This window comes from Ursus americanus, chromosome X (genome assembly GCF_024610735.1).
Source record: "Ursus americanus isolate L20-20 chromosome X, mUrsAme1.1.p, whole genome shotgun sequence".
NCBI lineage: Eukaryota > Metazoa > Chordata > Mammalia > Carnivora > Ursidae > Ursus > Ursus americanus.
In genome coordinates, this window is record NC_142164.1 from 55,193,933 (window position 1) to 55,215,220 (window position 21,288).

A 21,288-nucleotide genomic window follows, 5' to 3' on the forward strand; every position below is an offset into this window, starting at 1 on the left:
GTGCAACTATATGCCAACAAATTAGGAAATGTGGAAGAAATGAATGCATTCCTGGAAATACATAAGCAACCACAACTGAAAAAGGAACAAACAGGAAACCTGAACAGACCCATAACCAGCAAGGAAATTGAAGCACTAATTAAAAATCTCCCATCAAACAAGAACCCAGGGCCAGATGGCTTTCAAGGGGAATTCTACCAAACATTTAAAGAAGAATTAAAACCTACTCTTCTGAAGATGTTTCAAAAATAGAATTGGAAGGAAAACTTCCAAACTTGTTCCATGAGCCCAGCATTACCTTGATCCTAAAACCAAAGACCCCACCAAAAAGACGAATTATAGACCAATATCTCTGATAAACATAGGTACCAAAATACTCACAAAGATACTAGTCAATAGGATCCAGCAGTACATAAAAAGGATTATACACCATGACCAAGTGAATTTAATCCTGGACTGCAAGCATGGTTCAACATTCACAAATCAATCAACATGACACATCACATTAATAAATGAAAGGACAAGAACCATATGATCATCTCAATAGATGCAGAAAATGCACTTGACAAAATACAGCATCCTTTCTTCATTAAAACTCTACACAGTGTAGGAATGAGGGAAACTACTTCAATATCACGAAAAACATCTATGAAAAGCCCACAGCAAATATAATTCTTGGTGGGAAAAACTTGAGAGCTTTTCCACTAAGGTCAGGAACAAGACAGGGATGCCCACTCTCTTCACTGTTGTTTAACACAGTACTAGAAGTCCTAGTTTCAACAATCAAAAAACAGGGTGAAATAAAAAGCATTCAAATTGGCAAAGAAGTAGTCAAACTCACTCTTCACAGATGACATGGTACTTTATGTGGAAATCCCAAAAGACTCCACCCCAAAATTGCTAGAACTCATAGAGCAATTCAGCAACATGGCAGGATATAAAATCAATGTGCAGAAATCAGTTGCATTTCTATACACTAACAATGAGACAGAAGAGAGAGAAATTAAGGTGCCAAACCCATTTACAATTGCCCCCCAAACCATAAGATACCTAGGAATAAACCTAACCAAATAGGTAAAGGATCTGTATGCTGAAAACTATATAACACTTATGAAAGAAATTGAAGAAGATACAAAGAAATGGACAAATATTCCATGCTCATGGATTGGAAGAATAATTATTGTTAAAATGTCTATGCTACTCAGTGCAATTTACTCATTCAATGCAATCCCTATCAAAATACCATCGACATTTTTCACAGAGCTGGAACACACAATCCTAAAATATGTATGGAACCAGAAAAGACCCCGAATAGCCAGAAGAATGTTGAAAGAGGAAATCAAAGCTGTTGGCATTACAATTCCAGACATCAACCTATATTACAAAGCTGTAATCATCAAGACATTATGATACTGGCACAAAAATGGACACATAGATCAATGGAACAGAATAAAGAAACCAGAAATGGGGGCGCCTGGGTGGCACAGCGGTTAAAGCGGCTGCCTTCGGCTCAGGGCGTGGTCCTGGCGTTACGGGATCGAGCCCCACATCAGGCTCTTCTGCTATGAGCCTGCTTCTTTCTCTCCCGCTCCCCCTGCTTGTGTTGCCTCTCTCGCTGGCTGTCTCTATCTCTGTCGAATAAATAAATAAAATCTTTAAAAAAAAAAAAAAAAAGAAACCAGAAATGGACCCTCAACTGTATGGTCAACTAATCTACATCAAAGCAAGAAAGAATATCCAATGGAAAAAGGACAGTCTCTTCAATAAATGGTGCTGTGAAAATTGGACAGCCACGTGTAGAAAAATGAAACTGGACCATTTTCTTACACCATACTCAAAGATAAACTCAAAATGGATAAAAGACCTAAATGTGAGACAGGAATCCATCAAAATCCTAGAGGAGAACACAGGCAGTAACCTCTTCGACGTTGGCCACAGCAAATTCTTGCTAGACACATCTCCAAAGGCAACGGAAACAAAAGTGAAAGTGAACTATTGGGACTTCAAGAAGATAAAAAGCTTCTTCACAGCAAAGGAAACAGTCAACAAAACTAAAAGGCAGCTACGGAATAGGAGAAGATATTTGCAAATGCCATATCAGATAAAGGGCTGGTATCCAAGATCTATAAAGAACTTATCAAACTCAACCCCCAAAAACAAAGAATCCATTTAAGAGTGGATGGAAGACATGAACAGACATTTCTCCAAAGAAGACATACAAATGACCAACAGACATGTGAAAAATGCTCCATATCCCTTGGCATCAGGGAAATACAAATCAAAATGAGTTACCACCTCACACCAGTCAGAATGGCTAAAACTAAGACAGGAAACGACAATTGTTGATAAGGATGCAGAGAAAGGGGAACCCTCTTACACTGTTGGTGGGAATGCAAGCTGGTACAGCCACTCTGGAAAATGGTATGGAGGTTCCTCAAGAAGTTAAAAATAGAGCTATCTTATGACCCAGCAATTGTAATACTAGGTTTTTCCCTCAAAGATACAAATGCATAGATCTGAAGGGGCACCTGCACCCCAATCTTCATCACAGCAATATCCACAATAGCCAAACTGTGGAAAAAGCCAAGATGTCCTTCGACTGATGAATGGATAAAAACATATAATTGAATATTACTCAGCCATCATAAAGGATGAATTTACCATTTACATGGACATGGTTGGAACTGGAGGGTATTAAACTGAGCACAATAAGTCTGAGAAAGACAATTATCATGTTTTCACTTATGTGGAATGTAAGAAACAGCACAGTGGATTATAGGTAAAGGGAGGCAAAACTGAATGGGAAGTCATCAGAGAGTGAGAAAACCATGGGAGACTCTTAACTGTAGGAACAACTGGGGCTTGCTGGAGGGAAGGTTGGTGGAGGGATGGGATAACTGGGTGATGGGCATTAATGAGGGCACATGATGAGCACTGGGTGTTTTATGCAACTGATGAATTATTGAACACTACATTGATACTTATGATGTACTATATGTTGGGTAATTTAATTTAAATAAAGAATAACAGTAGTATAGCAGATGCAGATGAATATCAGTGATCTAGATGACAGGGTGATGGAAATCTCGAAAGCTGAATAACATAAAGAAAAAAACGTGAAGATAGGTGAAAGGATCTCTTGGACAAGATCAAGTGAACAAACATTTGTATTAGAGAGGTCCCAAAAAAAGAAGAAACAAAGGGGTAGAAAATTAACTTAAGGAAATAATAAATGAAAACTTCCCTAACATTGGGAAGTAAAAAGACATCCAGGTCGAAGAAGCACAGGAAGTTCTAAACAAGATGAGTCCAATAAAGCCCATACCATGACAGATAATAATTTAAATGTCAAAGATTAAAGATAAAGAATTTTAAAAACACCAGGAGAGAAGTAAAAATTGCCTACAAGGGAACACTTATAAGGCTATCACCTAATTTTTCAGCAGAAGCTTCACATGCCAGAAGGCAGTGCCATGATATATTCAAAGTACAAAAAGGAATAAAAATCTACAAAAAAGAATATTCTACCCAGCAGGTTATCATTCAGATTTGAAGGAGAAATAGAGTTTCCCAGACAAACAAAAGTTAAAGATGTTTATCACCACTAAACTTGCATTATGAGAAACAGTAAGTGGATCTCTTTCAGTAAAAAAGAAATGGCCATAATAGACATAAGAAAATTATGAATTAAAAGGTGTAAAATATGACAGCATATACATAAAATGTGGAGGAGGGATAAAAAAACAAAGAAGTTCTTACTTTAGAATGTGTTTGAATTTAAATGAAAATTTAATATAGACTTCTATATACTTAGGATGTTATATAAGAACCTCATGATGAGCAAGGGAAGAAGAAAGGAACAAAAATTACAAAAAAACCCTACAAAACTATAAACTACAAAACTACAAAAATAACCAGAAAACAAATAACAAAATGGCATAAGGTACATACCTATCAATAACTAGTTTGACCATGAAAGGCCTAATGTTCCAATCAAAAGACGCAGAGTGGTGGAACAGATTAAAAAAAACAAAAAACAAAACAAACAAACAAACAAAAAAAAAACAAGGTCCGTCTATATGCTGCCTACAAAGCACTCACGTTATACCTAGACACATATAGACTGAAAGTGAAGAGATAAAAACCATTTACCATTCAAACAAGCAAGAATACCAGAGTAGCTATACTTATATCAGAAAAAAATAGACTTTAAAACAACTACTTTATCAAAAGACAAAAAAGGACAGTACATAATGATAAAGGAATCAGTCCAACAGAGGATATAACAATTGTAAATATCTACACACCCAACACTGGAGCACCTAATTAAAGGGCATAAAGAGAGAAACTGATGATGATACAATAATAGTGGGGGACTTTGACATCCCACTTACATCAATGAATAGATGGTACAGGCAGAAAATCAATAAGGAAATGATGTCTTTGAATGGCACATTAAATCAGATGGATATAACATATACTCAGAACTTTCTACAAAAATGACAATATTCAATTTATTTTTAAGTGCACATGGAATATTCTCCAGAATAGATTATGTTAGGCCACAAAACAAGCCTCAGCAAATTTAGGACTGAAATCATACAATGCATCTTTTCTGGCCACGATGCTATGAAAGAGTCATTGATAGATGACTGGATAAGGAAGATAAGGTGTACACACACACACACACACACACACACACACACACACACACACACACACACGAATGTTACATAGCCATAAAAAAGGTGAGATCATGTCATTTACAATGTGGATGGCCCCAGGTGGTATTACACTAAGTGAAATAAGTACACACAGAAAGTCAAATACCGTATGATTTTATTTATATGTGGATTCTAAAAAAAAAAAAACCCACGAATTAACTAACCAACAAACAACAAGCAGAATCAGAACTGTAAATATATAGAATAAACTAATGACTGCCAGAGGAGAGGGGGCATCTCAAAACTTGCTTCATCAAAGCAAATAAGAGGACACAAGTCTATCAGTGAGAGAGAGAGAGTACTAGAAACTTGGAGGCACGCCTGGGTGGTTCAGTGGGCTGAGCCTCTGAGTCTTGATTTCAGTTCAGATCATGATCTCAGGGTGGTGAGATTGAGCCCGTGTCTGACTCTGCACTGGGTGTGGAGCCTGCTTAAGATTCTCTCTCTCCCGGGGCGCCTGGGTGGCGCAGTCGTTAAGCATCTGCCTTCGGCTCAGGGCGTGATCCCAGCGTTCTGGGATCGAGCCCCACATCAGGCTCCTCTGCTGGGAGCCTGCTTCTTCCTCTCCCACTCCCCCTGCTTGTGTTCCCTCTCTCGCTGGCTGTCTCTGTTAAATAAATAAATAAAATCTTAAAAAAAAAGATTCTCTCTCTCCCTCTCCTTCTGTCCGCCCACCCCACCAAGTTGCATGCTCTCCCTCTTAAAAAGAAAAAGAAAAGAAAGATAGAGGTAAACTAATCATAGAAGTGACATACAGTCATATTTTTTTCATCAAAATTGAGTCACTAGGTCCAACCCACATTCAAAGAAAGTGGACTAGACAAGTATTTGAAAACCAGGAGGCAGAATCATTTGTGGCCATTTTATTTTATTTTCAATATTTATTTATTTATTTTAGAGGGAGAGATTGAGCAGGTGGGAGAGGCAGAGGGAGAGAGAGAGAGTCCCAAGCAGACTCAAAGCTAAGCGCAGAGCCCAACAAGGGGCCCAATGTCATGACCTGAGATCATTACCTGAACTGAAACCAAGAGTCAGTCACTTAACCAACTTAGCCACCCAGGTGCCCTTGGGACCATTTTAAAAGTCTGTCTACCATAAAGACATCCTTCTTCTCTAAATGAGACATGGGCTACATGATAGGGGAGTAGTATCACAAATAATTACATGACTCCTAACAATTTAAGGAAGCATCTAGAAGGATTACTATCATAAATACTGATTTGTTGGCAGTATTAAAGAATTCTTACATAGTGAGTACCTAGGACGTCATTACTGATCTACCAAATTAGAGATTCCACAGGCATCCCAATACCCATACATGTATTTGGGGTGCTTCTATAGCTCCCTCCCTCTTCTTGAATTTATGAATGCTCTGGGGCATTTTAAGGAGGGAATGTTCACATGGAGCAAATCATACAGGAAGCAAAGAAGTCTTGGGTCATGGATTGATGTGATTCCTATGGGAGTAGTCACTGGATGTTGATGAAGTTAGATCCTTAACTATTCCTTAATTGTAGATGATCAGTAGGTGGTTCTTGTTTAGTTCAATGTTGGAAAGTCTGTAAGCCATAACTCACGTGTCCTGGGAAGTCCAAAATATCCCACATTGTATGCTTTACCTATAGACACTCAGTTTTTCATAGGTGGTGGGACTGCTCCTTTCTTGGATTCAGAGACTTGCTATGGAAATCATTATTCTTTCACACTACCCTCTCCCTCTCATGGACTACCTTTTCATTTAAGTTTTTTTCAGCTTTATTAAAGTGTACTTAATATACAGAAAATTACACATATTTAATTTATACATTTTGATGAGTTTGGACATATATACACATGATAACCTCAGCACAATCAAAGTAATAAACATATCCACTACCTCCAAAAGATTTCTTGTGTACCCTTACTTTTTCATTTTTGTGGTAAGAGATTTAACATGAAGTCTATCCTTTTAACAAGTTTTTAAACACAACACTGTGTTGTTAACTATATGCACTATGTTGTACAACAGATATCTTGAACTTATTTATCTTGTATAACTTTAGACCCATTGAACAACAACTCTCCATTTCTCTCTCCCTAGCAAAACGTCATATTCTTGGCTCCTATGATTTGACAATTGTATATACCTCATATAAGTGCAATCATGTAGTATTTGTCTTTCTGTGACTGATATTTCACTTAGCATAATGTCTTCCAGAACCACTCATTTGCAAATGGTAGGATTTCCTTCTTTTTTAAGGCTGAATGATATTCCATTGCATATGTATACCACATTGTCTTTATCCATTAGTCTGTCAATGGACATTTGGATTGTTTTTATATCTTGATCATTGTGAATAATGTTTCAAAGAACACGAGAGTCCAGGTATCTCTTTGAGAGTTTGATTTAAATTATTTTGGACTGAAATACTCAAGAGTGGGAATTGTGGATGATATGGTAGTTTTATTTTTAATTTTTTCGGAAACGCTCATACTTTTTTCCATATTGAGGCACCATTTTTCATTCCCACCAAGAGTGGAAGGGTTTTGACTTTTTCAAATCCTTGCCAATACTGGTTTTCTCTTCCTTCCTACCTTCCTTTATCTGTGTGTGTGTCTCTCTCTTTCTTCCTTGCTTTCATAATGGCCATTCTAACAAGTGTGAACTTACTATCTTATTGTGGTTTTGTTTTGCATTTCTCTGATGACCAGTAGTGTTGAGAATCATTAATTCTCATTTCCATTTGTATATCTTTGGAGAATAGTCTATTGAGGTCCTTTGGCTATTTTTAGATCAGGTTATTTATTTTATTTTTGATATTGAGTTATAGGAGTTTCTTATATATTTAGGAATTTTTTATATAATAATATTTTTTATTATATTATGTTAGTCACCATACAGTACATCCCTGGTTTTTTATGTAAAGTTCGATGATTCATTAGTTGCGTGAAACACCCAGTGCACCATGCAAAACGTGCCCTCCTTACTACCCATCACCAGCCTATCCCATTCCCCCACCCCCCTCCCCTCTAAAGCCCTCAGTTTGTTTCTCAGAGTCCATAGTCTCTCATGTTTCATTCCCCCTTCTGATTACCCCCCTTTCTTTATCCCTTTCTTCTCCTACCAATCTTCCTACTTCTTATGTCCCATAGATGAGAGAAACCATATGATAATTGTCTTTCTCTGCTTGACTTATTTCACTTAGCATTATCTCCTCCAGTCCTGTCCATGTTGCAGCAAATGTTGAGAAATTGTTCTTTTTGATAGCTGAGTAATATTCCATTGTATATATGGACCACATCTTCTTATCCAGTCATCTGTTGAAGGGCATCTCAACTCCTTCCATGATTTAGCTATTGTGGACAATGCTGCTATGAACATTGGGGTGCATATGGCCCTTCTCTTCACTACATCTGTATCTTTGGGGTAAATACCCAGTAGTGCAATGGCTGGGTCATAGGGTAGCTCAATTTTTAACTTTTTAAGGGACCTCCACACTGTTTTCCAGAGTAGCTGTACCACCTTGCATTCCCACCAACAATGTAGGAGGGATCCCCTTTCTCCACATTTTCTCCAACAATTGTTGTTTCTTGCCTTTTCAATTTTTGCCATTCTAACTAGCATAAGGTGGTATCTTAGTGTGGTTTTGATTTGAATTTCCCTGATGGCTAATGATTTTGAACATTTTTTCATGTGTCTTTTAGCCATTTGTATGTCTTCATTGGAAAAGTGTCTGTTCATATCTTCTGCCCATTTTATGATTTGTTTATTTGTTTCTCATGTATTGAGTTTGAGGAGTTCTTTGTAGGTCTTGGATACCAGTCTTTTATCTGTAGTATCATTTGCAAATATCTTCTCCCATTCCGTGGGCTGCCTCTTAGTTTTTTTGACTGTTTCCTTGCTGTGCAGAAGCTTTTGATCTTGATGAAGTCCCAGAAGGAAATTAACCATTTATTAGATATATGATTTGTAAATATTTTCTTCCATTCCATAGGTTGCCTGAGACAACAAAAGCAAAAACAGACAAGTAGAACTATGACAATCAGTTTTTTTTTAAATTGAAGTATAACCTATTTATATAAAAGTGTATAAACAGGAATTATTAGAGACTAAATCCATCCACATAACAGCACTCAAATAAAAAAATCAAACATTGCTAGGACTCTAGAAGCCTTTGTTGTTCTCACTCTCATTAAGTACTCACTCTCTTCTCTGAAGATAACCACTATTCTGTCACCTCACACCATATATTAGTTTTACCAGTGTTTGAAATTTACATAAATGGAATCACACAGTAGGTATTCTTTTGCTTTTGACTTCTTTTGCATTTTGTTTTATTTTATTTTTTAGTGAGAGAGAGAGAGAGAGAGAGAGAGAGCATGCTAGTGGGGGGGAGGAGCAGAGGGAGAGGGAGAGAGAGAATCTTAAGCAAGCTCCATGCCCAGCGTGGAACCTGATGTGGAGCTCGATCTCATGACCCTGAGGTCATGACCTGAGCCAAAGTCAAGATTCAGATGCTTAACTGACTTTCATGAGCCACCCAGGGACTCCTGACTTCTGCCACCTTTTAAAATCTATTATACTTTGATGGACATTTGAGTCTTTTCTAGTTTTTGGATATTGTGAATAACGTTGCTATAAACATTATTCTATGTGTCTTTTGATGTACATATGTTTGTGATTCAGTTGGGTATTTCCTTAGCCTGGGTTCTTCAGAAAACAGCCTGAGAAATATATTATGCACTATTACTTTATTAGGGAGAACATTCACAAGGTGACTAAATCTCAGGAGAAGGGAAAGTTAACTCAAGACTGTGTTATTCAGTTGACCACCACTTGAAAGCAGCACAACTGATTGCTCAATCTCACAATCTCATTTTTGAGAGGCTCTATGGGCTGTATCAGGACAATCCGGCAGTGGGAAGAAGGGAAAAAGTGTTTATCCATTGGTTCCCATCACCCATTTACTAAAGATTCATGCCATGGAAGTTTATCTGCTCCCAAATTTCAGGCTGCACATGTACAGCTGCTGGGTGAGGCAAGGCACCATTAGATTGTTCCTGAGTGAATTCAGTGAGAGTCTACGTGCAGCTGTTTTTTGCTTTGGTAGCAGGCACATAAAAATTGGCTGAAGATCAGAAGACGACATGTAATTATTGGAATGATTGTACCAATTTACACTTTTCACCAGTAGGGTTTGAAGGTTACAGTTGCTCAACATCGTCATTAACAATTGGTATTGTCTTTTTCATTTTAACCATACTGGTAGGTGTATAGTAGTATCTCATTCAAGTTTATTTTGCCTTTCCATGATATCTAATGAAATTGACCACCATTTCATATTTCAATTTGCCATAAGAATATTATCTTTCATGAAGTGCTTGTGTAAGTTTTTCCCAATTTTTCTATTGTTTCATCTATTTTTTCTCATTTATTTTTAGTTGTCCTTTATAAGAATTTATACAGGCACTTTGCCAGTTATATATGTTAATATCTCCTCCCACATTGTGGCTTGCATTTTTATCCCTGTAATGGTGTTCAAAAATGTTTAACCTTAAATTGAGATACAACTTAGGAGACTGGAGAGGAAGATAGTGGTGGGGAAGAAGGACCCCAGGCTTGCCTCACCCCATGAATACAACTAGATAACTATCAAAAGATCCTAAATACTATATAAATTTATGTGAAGACTGACAGAACAAACTCCACAACTAAAGGTAAAGAAAGACTACATTGAAGGAGATAGGAAGTAGAGAGACACAGTCTGGAAGAGAAACAGGAGAGGGAGCTGCAGTCACAGAGAAGGGTGAGACACAGACTAACACACAAGGGAGCACATGGAGAGAACAAATCCTCATAGCAATTATCTTGGAAAGCCAGAGGACCTGACTTTCATGAATTCTTGCAACCAGCAGGGCTTAAAGCATGGGGTTTTAAATGTCAGCAAGCTTGACTCTGGGAAAGCTTCACAGATGTTGAGGCTGCTCTTGGAGAAAAGGCAGGGCAAATAGCTTGTGAACATACAGTGCAGAAACATTGATCTGAAGAGCACCTGGGGCACAAAGTGGGGAGGTTTTTTGCTGGTCTTGGAGGATGCCCCAAAGAGGCAATATTCATAGAGAGCCCTCTCTGAGAACAAAGAAACTGAAAGACACCATTTCCCTCTCCTGCCCCTCAGCATAAATACAGAGCCACCTGCTGGAACCTGCACAGCAGCAATACTGGATACCTAGTTTGCTTACACTAAGCCATGCTCCCACATGCTTTGGTGGAAGTACCCCTTCTAGTCACACTTGCCTCAGTCCCAGCACAGAGGACCTTCTCCCCCAGAAGTCTGGTCCAAACCCATGCCAATACCACATCTCCTTACCTGGGAGATTTGCAAGGCCTCTGTTCCAGTGGCAGGGGTGCCAGGTCTCATTTCACAAGAGCACATGTAGCTAAAATTCACCACATTCAGACACAGGAACAAACATTGCCCACAATGGGCAAAGAGAGCCTCTGCAGATAACTGCCCTGAAAAATAAGGTGGCCAGGACAGAACAGCAGAGCACATGCAATACATATTGGAGACACTCCTGAAAGTGCCAGACCTTTGGGAACAGGGGAAACTAACTGCAGGGAACTACAGTACTTCTTCTTTATAAAGCCATTACCCTCAAAAACAGAAGATGTAGCTGATTTTCCTAACACAGAGAAACATGCACAGAGACTTAGACAAAGTGAGAAGGCAGATAAATTTGTCTCAAATGAAAGAAAAGTACAAGGCCAGAGATCTAAGTGAAACAGATATAAGTTATATGGCTGATAGTGAATGTAAAGCAATCGTAAGTATACTCACTGGAATTGAGAAGAGTGGATGACATTGGTGAGAACATTAACAAAGAGGTAAAGAATAACATAGCAGATATAAAGGGCTCAATAAATGAAATGAGAAACATAATTGATAGGATGAATAACAGGATAGAAGAAACAGAGGAACAAAATAATGACCTACAAAACAGAGTAGTGGAAAGTAGTCAAGTTGAACAAAAGAGAGAAAAAGGAATTATGCAAAATGAGAAGAGAGAACTCAGTGACTCCAACAAATGTAAAAACATTCATATTATAGGAGTCAAAGAAGAAGAAAGAGAAAAGGGGACAGAGAATCTATTTGAAGAAATAAGAGCTGAAAACTTCCCTAATCTGGGGGGAAGGAAACAGACATCAAGATCTAGGAGGCACAGAGAACCCCTGGCAAAATCAACAAAAGGAGATCCACACCAAGACATACTGTAATTAAAATGTCAAGATATAGTGATAAAGAAAAAAAAATCTCAAAAGCACCAAGACAAAAGATAACAACTACATATGAAAGACACCCCATAAGGCTATCAGTGGATTTTTCAGCAGAAAATCTCCAAGCCAGAAAGAAGTGGCATGATATATTCAAAGTGCTGAATGAAAACACACTGCAGCCAATAATACTGTATATAGCAATGCTATCATTCAGAATAAAAAGAAAAAGAGTTTCCCAGACAAACAAAAACTAAAGGAGCTCATGACCACTAAGCCAGCACTGCAAGGCATATTAAAGGGGACTCTTGGAGTAAAAAGGAAAGACCAAAAATGAAAGTATGAAGATAGAAATTGTAAAATCAGTAAAAATGAATATTTCTTTAAAAAATCAGTCAAGGAACTCTCAAAATAAAAGGATGTAAAAATGACACCATATACCTAAATATAGGGAGAAGAGAAATAAGAATGTTTTTTTTTTGTTTTTTGGGTTTTTTTTTTTTGGTTTATAACCCTACTTTTTATTCCTCTATAGACATTAAAGTATAAAAACATAAAAATAAGTGTAAATCTATGTTAATGAGCCCACAAGATACAAAGGTGTAATTGGTGACATCAATAACAAAAGAAAGGATTGTGAAGGAGATATATTTTTTAATTTTTTTGAAGCAGTTTATTTCTTTTTATTTTTTAAATAATTTTTTATTATGTTATGTTAGTCACCATACAGTATATCCTTAGTTTTTGATATAATGTTCCATGATTCATTATTTGCGTGTAACACCCAGTGCTCCATGCAATGTGTGCCCTCCTTAATACCCATCACCGGCCTGTCCCAGTTCCCCACCCCCCTCCCCTTTGAAGCCCTGTTTGTTTCCCAGAGTCCATAGTCTCTCATGTTTCATTCCCCCTTCTGTTTACCCCCCTTCATTCTTCCCTTCCTTCTTCCTGCTATTTCTTACATTCCATAAATGTGTGAAACCATATGATAATTGTCTTTCTCTGCTTGACTTATTTCACTTATCATAATCTCCTCCAGTCCCGTCTATGTTGCTGCAAATGTTGGGTAATCGTTCTTCTGATGGCTGAGTAATATTCCATTGTATATATGGACCACATCTTCTTAATCCAGTCATCTGTTGAAGGACATCTGGGCTCCTTCCACAATTTAGCTATTGTGGACAATGCTGCTATGAACACTGGGGTGCATATGGCCCTGCTCTTCACTACATCTGTATCTTTGGGGTAAATACTGAGTAGTGCAATTGCTGGAACATAGGGTAGCTCTATATTTAACTTTTTAAGGATCCTCCACACTGTTTTCCAAAGTGGCTGTACCAACTTGCATTCCCACCAGCAGTGTAAGAGGGATCCCCTTTCTCCACATCCTCTTCAACATTTGTTGTTTCAAGCCCGCTTTACAGTTTCAAGATAGTTGCCATCCCTTTGTACTCCTTTCCCACACTTTGATGCATCTCTCCTTGCTTTTCTTTTTTTTTTTTTGTTTTTTTTTAATGTTTTTTTATTATATTATGTTAGCCACCATACAGTACATCCCTGGTTTTTTATGTGAAGTTCGATGATTCATTAGTTGTGTATAACACCCAGGGCACCATGCAATACATGCCCTCCCCACCACCCATCCTTGCTTTTCTGATAAAAAATAAAATAAAGTCTACATGCAGAATTCAGTTGCTGCTGCTCTCCCTTGCAGAGGCAGTCCTGCACGGTTGCTCAGATCAGCGTCTGAGAACTTTATTTCAGTGTTGATGACATTCCTGCTATCCAGAAACTTACATTCAAGTGAGGAAAATATATCATATGCACAAATAGCTACAACATAGAGTGTAATTATCCCTCAAGTGTAAAGGTAAAATAATATGAATTCCTTAGACTAACATTTAAAGTTCTCTGAAATTTGATCTTACCTTTATTTCTGCTTTTGTTATTGGTAACTTCATCAGGTATCTTGTTTTTAAGGCAATATGGTCTCTTTAATACAAGCCATATGAATTCCTGCCACCCTGACTTCAATGCTGTTTTCCATCTAGATCATAATCCCCCAATCCTCTCTAGATATTCAAAGAGTGTTACTCATTTTCTCCATAATGTCTAGCAGAAATTTTAGTTCACATTTACCTTTCTTATTCTTGACTCTTGATGCCTTTAATAATGTTTATACCAAAATATTATTACTTAATATACATATTCTGTAGTCTTCTAAGAATTTCATTCATGTATGTCATATCTCTTTACATAAACTAAATTCCTGGAAGGGACCATGGCTCACCTTCTTTCTTCACCTTAAGTAGAAGGATACCTAACACTTACTGTTTATTCTATGCTAAACATGTATTCTAAACATGTGTTTTACCACATTTATTCCATACAATAGCATGGTTTTATTACTATTCTCACTTGGCAGATCAGAAAACTGACTCACATTGATAAAAGGTGATTTGCTTAAGGTCATACATATAGTATGAAGTAGAACCAGGTTTTGTACTCCTGTTTTCAGAGCTCAGGCTCTGAAAATGCCTCCTTGACACAGAACTAAACACAAAGAAGTCACTCGAAGTACTCAGTTAAATGCTGTTGATTGATGCTGAAACTTACATGATTTAAAATGTTTTTACCAGCAATTCTGTTACTGTTTACTTGATTACTAGTTTATAGACTCGGACAAAATACTTTTTATCTCTTTCATCTTGAATGCTCAAAATTGGTCTATGGCTCTTCATGGGAAAATACAAGGTAGATAGCTCAGATTTAGTCCACTCTTGATAATGTATGTCCAAGTGCTGAAAATAAATCAATGTGATATTGAAAGGGAATTTGGAGAAGATAAAAAAGAATATCTTTTTCAGTAGATGAATTATTTTGAAGATGTTGAAGAAACTTGTCTGATAAAGCTATAGTAAAAATAAGGGACAAGAGTTCTCCACTGTTAAAGGAAGAATGTTGATACTTCTTTGGTGAAGGTATACATTCACAGCAAGAATATCCACACAAAGTATTCATTTTTCCTTTGTGTATAATTGAGACAATACATATTCTCTCTCTCTCTCTCTCTCCCTCTCTCTCTCTCACACACACACACACACACACTGAACTAAATGAAAAGGTGTCAGAAGCTTGGATTAATCTATAATATATCAAAGGCATTATTAGAGTCTTCACAGAAATTAACCACTGGCCATTTGGGCTGGTGGAGTCTTAAAAAAGAGTATAGGACTTGCCTGTTGGCTTTTCTCTTCAACTTTCTTTTTTTTTTTTTTTAGAGATTTTATTTATTTATTTGACAGAGAGAGAGAGAGACAGCCAGCAAGAGAGGGAACACAAGCAGGGGGAGTGGGAGAGGAAGAAGCAGGCTCCCAGCAGAGGAGCCTGATGTGGGGCTCGATCCCAGGACCCTGGGATCAGGCCCTGAGCCTAAGGCAGATGCTTGACGACTGAGCCACCCAGGCGCCCCTCTCTTCATCTTTCATAAACACTGCATAATCTTCCCTATGCACTTTTCTTTCTACCATTTCTTTTGCATATTTGACTTTTGTCCTTGTATATACCACCACTCAGAACATGAAAACTGCAGTGCCCCATTAGGCACAGACTGAGTGTAGTGGGCCCTTCTTATGAAATTGTAGGCAATGAATACAAACAAAAGGTAGTTCAGTTTTGATAAAAGTTCATATTTAGTTTAGAGCAAATTTTGGCACTAAGACTATGCTAATTTTAATTTCCTCTTTTAGCCTGCTCCATCTCAGCAATATTTTCACTTCCATATTGGAGAGAATTTTTCTCAACTACTGTCACCTTCACGGTGTTTCCAGTAGTTTTTAGTTGTTTTTTTTCCCCCATTTGATGATTCATCTGCAGGGTCTTACATTCATTCCATTGATCCCACCTTGAATTACCACACAATCTTTTTTTTTCCCACAAAAATAAAATGTCACAGGATTTTCATTTGAATATGAAGAGATATACTGCCTTGCTTTTTCCACACACTTTAGGCTCCCATAATAGGTTCCTGTTATGGTGGGTTATAGAGTCACAAAATTATGAACATTATAGTTGGAGAAGGATTTAGAAAAGCTTAATTTTACAGATTAAAAAATGGGGCCTGAAAAGATTAAACCACTTGTTACTCAAACTCAAAAATTATTTATTTATTTTAACACACAGAAGAAGTGCTTGCTGTAACTACCCATAAAACATGTTTTGGCACATGCTGTTTTTTATAATAGCAATGGAGTTCCATGAGCCTACGATTTTCAAAAATATTCCCAGAATGAACAACAATGTTTTTCAATGTTATTTTAAAGGAACAACATCTTAGTACTTTCACCTAAGTTGAAACATATGAAACACAAATTATGTTGTCTGAAGAAACTCTTTTACTTTCTCGTATAAGGACAAAAAATATAACCTCAAACAGCATGAAGTAAAACATTATGGTAGCATGTCAGATTTGAGGTATCCATATTTAGATTTTGCTTAAATAATCCAATGTACATAATTTGCATACATTTTCTTATATTCTTTCAGTTACTTCTGAAGAAATAATTTTTTAAGACTTTATTTATTTATTTGACAGAGAGAGAGATAGCCAGCGAGAGAGGAAACACAAGCAGGGGGAGTGGGAGAGGAAGAAGAAGGCTCATAGCGCAGGAGCCTAATGTGGGGCTCGATCCCATAATGCCGGGATCATGCCCTGAGCTGAAGGCAGACGCTTAATGACTGTGCTACCCAGGCACCCCATACCTCTGAAGAGATGATTTTTTAAAATAACTATCATTATGACTTTAATTTGATAATCATTAATCAGCATTGTTACTTAATATTTGTTGAGGATGTCATACACTAGTATGCACATCTTAATGTTGCCCAGAACATTTACAATTAATGCGATTAATAAAATGTGTGACAAATGAAAAGCTTTATTCTTTCCTAAGCACTGTCAACTAAACTCCTTAAAACTGAACTAATCAAAGCATTCACAAGAAGATATAAATTACTGCATTGTAAAACTATCAAAATGTGTTAAATGTCAATTTAACAATTTATTAGATTTAGATTATATTATTAAGTGAAGATTTGAGTTTGAAATTGCAAGAGCTTCAATTGTCTCAATGCCTTTATAGCCTATTTTCACTTAAACTTACCCCCGGAATAATTTCTGCCAATAATATTTTTTTAATGTTCTTTTATTATATTATGTTAGTCACCATTCAGTACATCCCTGGTTTCTGATGTAAAGTTCGATGATTCATTAGTTGCTTATAACACCCAGTCACCATGCTATACGTGCCCTCCTTACTACCCATCATCAGTCTATCCCATTACCCCACCCCCCTCCCCTCTGAAGCCCTCAGTTTGTTTCTCAGAGTCCATAGTCTCTCATGCTTCATTTCCCCCTTCTGATTACCCCCTTTCTTTATCCCTTTCTTCCCCTACCAATCTACCTAGTTCTTATGTTCCATAGATGAGAGAAATCATGTGATAATTGTCTTTCTCTGCTTGACTTATTTCACTTAGCATTATCTCCTCCAGTGCCGTCCATGTTGCAGCAAATGTTGAGAACTCGTACTTTCTGATAGCTGAGTAATATTCCATTGTATATATGGACCACAACTTCTTAATCCAGTCATCTGTTGAAGGGCATCTCAGTTCCTTCCACGATTTAGCTATTGTGGACAATGATGCTATGAACATTGGGGTGCATATGGCCCTTCTCTTCACTACGTCTGTATCATTAGGATAAATACCCAGTAGTGCGATGGCTGGGTCATAGGGTAGCTCAATTTTTAACATTTTAAGGGACCTCCACACTGTTTTCCAGAGTGGCTGTACCAACTTGCATTCCCACCTACAATCTAGGAGGGATCCCCTTTCTCCACATCCTCTCCAGCAATTGCTGTTGCTTGCCTTGTCAATTTTTGCCATTCTAACTCGCGTAAGGTGGTGTCTTAGTGTGGTTTTGATTTGAATTTTCCTGATGGCTAATGATTTTGAACATTTTTTCATGTGTCTGTTAGCCATTTGTATGTCTTCATTGGAAAAGTGTCTGTTCATATCTTCTGCCCATTTTTTGATTTGTTTGTTTCTCGCATATTGAGTTTGAGAAGTTCTTTGTAGATCTTGGATACCAGTCTTTTATCTGTAGAATCATTTACAAATATATTCTCCCATTTCGTGGGCTGCCTCTTAGTTTTTTTGACTGTTTCCTTGCTGTGCAGAAGCTTTTTATCTTGATGAAGTCCCATAAGTTCATTTTATCTTTTGTTTCTCTTGCTTTTGGAGATGTGTCATGAAAAAGGTTGCTTTGGCTGATGTCGTAGAGGTTGCTGCCTATGTTCTCCTCTAGGATTTTGATGGATTCCTGTCTCACATCGAGGTCTTTCTACCATTTGGAATTTATTTTTGTGTATGGTGTGAGAGAGTGGTCAAGTTTCATTCTTTTGCATGTAGCTGTCCAATTTTCCCAGCACCATTTATTGAAGAGACTGTCTTTTTTCCACCAGATGTTTTTTCCTGCTTTATCAAATATTAGTTGCCCAAAGAGCCAAGGGTCCATTTCTGGGATCTCTATTCTGTTCCATTGGTCTATGTGTCTGTTTTTGTTCCAGTACCATGCTGTCTTTGTGATCACAGCTTTGTAGTACAGCTCGAAATCCAGCACAGTGATGCCCCCAGCTTTGTTTTTCCTTTTCAACAATTCCTTGGCGATTCGGGGCCTTTTCTGGTTCCATACAAATTTAAGGACTATTTTTTCCAGTTCTTTGAAAAATCTCATCAGTATTTTGATCGGGATAGCATTGAAAGTGTAGATTGCTCTGGGTAGCATGGACATTTTAACTATGTTTATTCTTCCAATCTATGAGTATGGAATATTTTTCCATCTTTTTGTGTCTTCCTCAATGTCTTTCAAGAGTGATTTATAGTTTCTAGAATATAGGTCCTTTACGTCTCTGGTTAAGTTAATTCCAAGGTAATGTATGGTTTTTGGTGCTATTGTAAATGGGATGGATTCCCTAATTTCTCTTTCTTCAGTCTCATTATTCGTGTATAGAAATGCAACTGATTTCTGAGCATTGATTTTGTATCTTGCCACATTACTGAATTGCTCTATAACTTCTAATAGTTTGGGAGTGGATTCTTTTTGGTTTTCCATATAGAGTATCATGTCATCTGCGAAGAGAGATATTTTGACTTCTTCTTTGCCTATTTGGATACCTTTTATCCCTTTTAGTTGTCTGATTGCTGTTGCAAGGACTTCTAGTATTATGTTGAAAAATAGTGGCAAGAGTGGGCATCCTTGTCTTGTTCCTGATCTTAAGGGAAAGGCTTCCAACTTTTCCCCATTGAGAATAATATTTACTGAAGGCTTTTCATAGATGGTTTTTATGAGATTGAGGAATGTACCCTCTATCCCTACACTCTGAAGGGTTTTAATCAGGAAAGAATGTTGTATTTTGTCAAATGCTTTTTCTGCATCAATTGAGAGGATCCTATGGTTCCTGAGTCTTTTCTTGTTGATATGAATTATCACACTGATCAATTTGTGAATGTTGAACCACGCTTGCATCCCAGGGATGAATCCCACTTGGTCATGATGGATAATCCTTTTAATGTGCTGTTGGATTCTATTAGCCAGCATCTTTTTGAGGATTTTGGTGTCCATATTTAGGGAAATTGGTCTGTAATTCTCCTTTTTGATGGGGTCTTTGCCTGGTTTGGGGATCAACGTAATATTGGCCTCATAGAATGAGTTTGGTAGCTTTCCTTCTGTTTCTATATTTTGAAATAGCTTTAGGAGTATAGGTATTATTTCTTCTTTGAATGTTTGGTAGAATTCCCCAGGAAAACCATCCAGGCCTGGAGTTTTGTTATTTGGAAGGTTGTTTATCACTGACTCAATCTCTTCATAATTAATTGGCCTGTTTAAAAAATTAATTTCTTCCTTTTTCAGTCTTGGTAGTTTATAGGTTTCCAGGAAGGCCTTCATCTTTTCCAGATTGCTTAATTTATTGGCATATAGCTGTTGATGAAAGTTTCTAATAATCCTTCCAATTTCATTGGTGTTGATCGTGACCTCTCCTTTTTCATTCATAATTGTATTAATTTGGGTCCTTTCTCTGTTCTTTTGGATAAGTCTTGGCCGCGGTCTGTCAATTTTATTGATTCTCTCAAAGAACCAGCTTCTAGTTCTGTTGATCTGCTCGACTGTACTCCTGGTTTCTAATTCATTGATTTCTGCTCTAATCGTGGTCAACTGCTTCCTCGTGCATGGGTTAGGCCTGTCCCTCTGTTGCTGTTCCAGCTTCTTGAGGTGAGAATACAAAAACTGCATTTTAGATTTTTCTATTCTTTTGAGTGAGGGTTGGATGGCTATGTATTTCCCTCTTAGGACTGCCTTTGCAGTGTCCCATAGGTTTTGGACCATTGTGTTTTCATTCTCGTTGGTCTCCATAAATTGTTTAAATTGATTTTTAATCTCCTGGTTTATCGAATCATTCTTGAGCACGATGGTTCTTAGTCCCCAAGTGTCTGGGTTTCTTCCAAATTTTTTCTTCTGGTTGAGTTCCAATTTCAAAGCATTGTGGTCTGAGAATATGCAGGGAATAATTTCAGTCGTTTGTATCGGTTGAGACCTGTTTTGTGACCCAGAACATGGTCTATTTTTGGAAACGTTCCATGGGCATTAGAATAGAATGAGTATTCTTTGGTTCTGGGGTGTAGTGTTCTATATATATCTATGAAGTCCAACTCGTCGAGTATGGCACTCAAAGCTCTTGTTTCTTTGTTGATTTTCTGCTTAGGTGATCTATGTATTGCTGATAGTGGAGTGTTGAGGTCCCCTACTATTAACATATTATTATCTATATGTCTCTTTATTCTGGTTAAGAGTTGGCTTGTGTATCTTGCTGCTCCCCTGTTGGGGGCACATATTTCTATAATTGTCATATCCACTTGTTGGATACATCCTTTAAGAATAATATAGTGCCCTTCTGTGTCTCTAACTACAGTCTTTAGTTTAAAATCCAATTTGTCTGATATGAGAATTGCTACCCCAGCTTTCTTTTGAGGTCCGTTGGCATGAAAGATGGTATTCCATCCCTTTACCTTCAGTCTGAATGTATCTTTAGGTTCAAAATGAGTCTCTTTTAGACAGAAAATGGATGGGTCACATCTTTTTATCCAATATGCAACCCTGTGGCGTATTATGGGAGCATTTAGGCCATTTACATTGAGACTGCATATTGAGAGGTATGATTTTAATGATGTCATGTTGCCAGTAAAATCTTTGTT